This window comes from Camelus dromedarius, chromosome 11 (assembly GCF_036321535.1).
Source record: "Camelus dromedarius isolate mCamDro1 chromosome 11, mCamDro1.pat, whole genome shotgun sequence".
Taxonomy (NCBI): Eukaryota; Metazoa; Chordata; class Mammalia; order Artiodactyla; family Camelidae; genus Camelus; species Camelus dromedarius.
In genome coordinates this window covers 24,225,942-24,231,947 of record NC_087446.1, presented here as the reverse complement: position 1 = coordinate 24,231,947, position 6,006 = coordinate 24,225,942, and positions in this window count along the sequence as shown.

Here is a 6,006-nt window from a genome sequence, read left to right as displayed (position 1 = left end):
CTCCCATTACTCAGGAAATTTCAAGGGTTTTAAGAGTTCCTGTGTCAGGAACCAGAGACAAAGACCAAATAAATTTCACACTATACCTATTAACAATTATATTTGGTAGTTTTATTAAATATTTACAGCTTGATTTGTTTAAAGAACTCAAATGGAGTAACAACATTTAAAATGTATTTATAAAATTATTCACTGTAAAACCAGTAGTGTGATTGGAGAACAAATAAAGGAAATGTAATCTTAATGAAATTTCCTGCAGTAATAATGAGAATCTTCCAAGTGGTCAGGTCTACTGAGTTCTCTTTTAATTATTTCAGATTTTATTCACTACATCTGTGTTGTACACAAATGCTACTTATATCCTGTGCTCTATTTCTTTTTTTTTTTTTTTTTGCTTATAGCATGACTTTGAGTCATGTTTTTACATAGTTTGTGTTGATAGTAAATTATATATACACATTTCAAAACATGCTTAATTTTTTTTTACATTTTATTAATCATTCAATTGTGTGTAAAATTCTAGGATCACTTGTTTTGTTCTTCAGAACTGTGACCTTATCTTTCAATCATTTACAACTATCTAATAATTGATAGTTTTCTGAAGGCAGTCTGATTCCCATTCATTTATTCATTCACTCTGCAAACTTGCCTTCCTACTATGTTAGGAACTTTTTGCTGTTGTTGTTGTTGTTCAGTTATAATGTGTCAATTTCTGGTGTATAGCACAATGTCCCAGTTATGCACATACATACATATATTCAGGAATGGTTTTAGTTGCTGGAAATTCACCAGTGATCAAATTTTTAAAAACTTCTACCTGGGAAGTTTGATTAAAAATATTGCCATCTGGGTCCTGCAAAAACCAATTGAATCAAAATATCTGGAGGGCAGCCTGAGAATTGGTAGTTTGTAAAGGCTCTCCATCTAATCCTATTGATGCCACCAAGGTTGAGAACCACTGTTAGAAGAAGATGGAACCATATTGCTCTGTCATCCATCTCTCATAATAGCTCTTCTGTTCCCATGGCAGTAAGGAGGAGAAGACAACTGTTCAGAATGGAGTTCTTTAATGATCGCTGTTTCTGCAATTGATACTAGTTGATATTGAACTTGGAGCTTATCTGGAAGGAACTCCATTGGGTGAAATCCCTCACTTACTCTGGTGCCGTCAGCTGCAGTCCTCTGTTCTGCCTTAAGAATTTATCCAATCCTATTAGCTACCTTTTAAAAAATTCTCAAGTTTTTTTCTCTTGATAGCATCCTTTCTGTTCTCCAGGATTATAATGGCCTCAAATTTTGTTGAACAGAATTTTTCCACTGATTATTCTGCAGCAACAAATTCACTATTATAAAATGTTCAATAAATATATGAGGAGTCGAGTCAATTAGTAACCCTTTACCCCAGAGGTAAAAGAAAATTTTGAAATGCGTAGAAAGAATTTTAATCAAAGTGCTTCAAAATAAATCTAGGCTATCCTCTTGCCTCTTAAGAGATTTATATAAGGCATACCCTTCTCTAAAAATAACTTACACTCAGGAGAATACCAGAGTTCTCTAATTCTTCTAGGCTCTTTATTTTTTAAAGTTCTCTGTGAGAACGATGAAGAACTGTTAGGTCACCCAAAACCCTTTGTATCCTGAAATTTTGCATGGGATGCAACGAGTAAAGTATTCTGCCTGCTTCACTGTCATAGTAGTATTTCACTGCATCTAAAGAGTTAAATGCTTCCTTTTTTCCCTGTCTTGTGACTATCCATTTCTACTCTTTGAGATTTTCCACATTCATAGCAAAAATTAAGTTTATCCTTTTCATTTTACTTTAATATAATAGAGATTCAAATGGTCTGTCAGACTGACTGATCTCGTGATTATTTCTACTAGCTGCCTTTCAACTTGCTATGCTCATTCAAAAATTTGAATCTGTTTTTCATCCATTTCAATGTTAATATGCACTCCTGTAGCTCCTACTTTGAAGTCAATGGGAAAACCTTTGTGTGGAAGAGATGGCTTTGGGGCATAAAATATTTCAATTCTTTTCTCAACTGAACATAAAAAATTGGGCACAACCCAGAAATTTGTGATAGTCTGCCCCTTCTCCTCTTTTATGAGGGGAAAAAAAAACTTCAAATATAATTTTTAGCATTTTTAGTCAATGCTCTGAATATGGTGTTGACATCTTGGTGTTATATTTCAAAATAAAAAATTAGCATTATTTTGCTACAGAAAGTGCTAATTTGAAACCATTATCTAGCTCCTAGCTAGAATTAAGAGTTTACTTTTTTCCCTCATTTCCTCCCTCAATTATCATCATTAGTGTTTTGGTTAAGTACTTAGACATATTTCAACAGGAAACATTAATAAGAGAAAGTAGACACTATTTTGTTCTGCCGTGGGTCTAATTCACTGCAATTATCAGAAATACTAAGCTATCATCACAGCAAGTTTAAGCTTAATTTACTCAATGACTAAGAGAAATGCATGTAATAATCATATCACTAAAATAAAAATTAGAAATAAATGATAGAGAAGATATAAATGTAATTTATATATAATACAGATGTTAATTACCACTTACACGTAAGCTATGGAGCATGATTCTTTTGAGGTTGATTTGGAATAAAAATCACTATTATATCTATCATTAATATTTAGTATATTATTTTCATACTGGCTCAGAACACTCCCTTTGCAAAGAGGCATTAAGTGAGAAAGAAAAATCTGGAATATTTAAAGCCAAAAAGAATCCTAACTGAAAAGAAAATCTGCACTTTCGGCTAAGTGCTAACTCTCCTTCAAGCATTTTTAATATGCCAAGCACACCATCTGTGCACAATTACTTGTTATTTTATAATGTCAACATCTGCTTATAAGAAAATATATGCTTGCATATGTTAAAAATTTGCTTTCCTTGCAAGAATGTGGAAGTTCTTTATGTCAATCCACATATAATTCATTCTTCTTGTTCTCTCTTGAACAATACGAGTTAAAATACTAGACTATCAGGAAAGCAAAGATGCCGATAAATCTATGTAAGGCACAAGGAGCAAGGATATAAGGAATTAAACTTAGGTGATCTTTATGCATTTCATTGTATCTAGATATAAATTTTATGTAAGTGGTCTGGAAATGTTAGAGATAATTGAATACAAAATTTTGTTAACAATTCGGATATATCCATAGTTCAATCAAATTAATTATCTGAATGGTAGAGACCAGCTCACATAATAATTTCTACACTGAACAACCTTTACTTCTCTTTTTCCATCAAGAAAATGCTGAATCTCAAAAGACACCGAATTAAATGTCTCAACTAAGAATAATTTCCCAACTTCACCTACCTGTATTAATCCTGCTTCTACAACACACACAGTGTAGTTACATTTTTGTTCATTTTATTTGAAATTATTTTGTATTTTTGGCAATATTATAAATGCACATAGTTAACATATCAAATAAAACTAAGACTTTTCATGAAAACTAAGAAGACACTCTTCAATTCCCACTCAACATAGATCTTCTTTCCCAAGACAAATTTTCAAATGTTTCATTTTTACAAGCATTTTAAAATAATATTTTTTTAAAAAAGTATTGCTCTTAAAGTTTTATTTCTTAATGTATCAAATTTTAATATCATCTATTAACTTTCTGTTATAGAATGGTTTAGCCTTCTTATTTCAAACACCTTTCCCCAGCATCCAATAGCCCAATGTAATTATATCATAAACATGCATTAGGTCAAATAAGTCATTATTTTATTATGATATATAAATCTGCCTTATCAATCCAAGCGTCGTATTGCATTTATTTTTATCTTATAAAATAGTAGGGTTTTTCCTGGCATTAATAATTACATTTTTCATTTGTTTAGTTTTCTGTATATCTACTGCTTTTCTTCTTTTCTAAGTACAGCCACAGATCTGTCAAGGTATGGGGGTAATTTTCTCCAGTATAGATATCCCGTATATAGACAATATAAATTGCACTTAAATTTTTTTCATGCTGTTCTTACTGATGGATTTCCTAGTGTGATTGATGCTCAGCTATTATCTTGGAGCTTTTCTGCTCTCCTGCAGTAATGGAACAATGGAACTGGAGGAATCACATATCTTTCAGAAGCATCATATTATTTTTTCTTGAGTTACTCCATGTTTTGTTGAAGATCATCTTCCAACGGCTTCCTAGTTGCTTAAGAATTTAAAATTGAGAGTTCTCTTACATGTCAGGAAAAAATGTCACAGAATTGGAAATGGACAAGACAATTACTGAGTGTCCTTTCAGTGGAATTCTGGACATTGTCTAGTAAACCCTTCAGGGATTGCCTGATCTATCGAAGTGTGCAAGTCAGGGTGTAAAAAGCTGATAATCATTCAGGTCATTTTTTTCCTCTATAATCCAAATGAGTTTTGTCTGATATGTGGAGATATAATTGATTTTGCCTTCAGGAAAAAATAATCTCAAACATTACCCCATATTACTCTATAGGTATTAACAATTTTCATAGCTGCCAATTAATTTTAGCATTCCTATTAAGTACATACTCACATTCTCAATTGGTTTTAAGATCAATTAATGGGTGAAATAAAATCATTGGTTCATTTTATATACTCAGAAAAGTTCTATTTTTATCTTTATAAAAATGTAACATATATTTATAAGTGTCTTTGTTATAGTCTTCTACTAATTTGATAGCTAGACTGGTCAGAGAAGTTTAGGTTGCAAATCATTTTCTTTTAGTAGTTTGGAGGCATCATTTCCCAGATCTAACAGATCAGAAACCTTACGTCTTTCCCATTCGCTCACCTTTGTATATCACCTTTTTTATTCACTTTTTCTGTCTGGAGTTTTAGAGTCTTCTCTTTTTCCCCAGGATAAAATTTCAGAATCTACTGAGTACTCAGTAGTTCCTTTTAGCCTGGAAATTCAGGTTTTTATGGACAATGTTTCTTTGTTTCTTTGCTGCAGCATAGAATAGCAGTTACAAGTGTAAGCATTCACATTAGGTTGTTTTTTATTTTTTTTATTTCTGTGAGTATATTCTTAACTTACAAAAATGATTTAACTTGATTTTCCCCATTCATGGCATAGTCCTTTTTATGATAGGAATAACTATCTACAATTATGACTAGGATGATATTGGGAAAAAAAAAAAAAAGAACAAATATACTCAGTGTCTAGAGAGTTCCTCATTTCCAGGACATGTGAAAATGCTCATTTTGACTAGAGTGTCTGGGAAGGTAAGTGGTAAGAAACAGGGATGAAGAGATTAGATGTGGCCAGAATTTAATGAGTTACCTTTCCTCTTATGTCACTGTTTCCTGTGGTTTCTGATTTGACTTATCCTCTATCATGTTTTGTTTCTTTAAGTAAACGTCTCATCTTCTGTTTTCCCTTTATATGAAATATTCATTCTTCTAACTCAGATTTATTCCCGGCATACTTATTCTACTTTCCAAAAAATGTTTTCTACTTGGCATTAAGCCATCTTACACACGCTGTAAATACAGTAAGAACTTTTATTCTCACATTTTTCAGCTGTCCTCTTGCTTTATCTCCAGACAAGTCAGAAACTGAAGTGTACCAGATAGGAGGGGAAGACTGGAAACTTAAACTAAGGAGAAACAAAAGAGGTGCCCGGTCTTCCTTCTCCTGTTTCTGTTAGCAGAAGCTCCTTTTAGGTGAGAGAGAAGTTTTAAGTTCACAGTTTTCATTGTGACAAGAGACTGGGCACTTTTAATTACTGAACTGAGGTTATGTTAACAAGTTAAAGTAACAGTTGGGCTTTTTGTTATTTAAGATTAAAGTGAATATTATGGAAATGTCATACTTTTTATTCAGGACGAGGGAATATAGCTCCCTGATTGGTAGATTCAAAGGGACTGTGAGATCTAAAAACAAAATGTTTTTTATAATTCACCCATGGGTACTATGAGTTCATTGTGTGTGCGTGTGTCTTTCTGTATATCATATTACAGCTACATACATTAGTTTTACTTCACAGTAATAGAT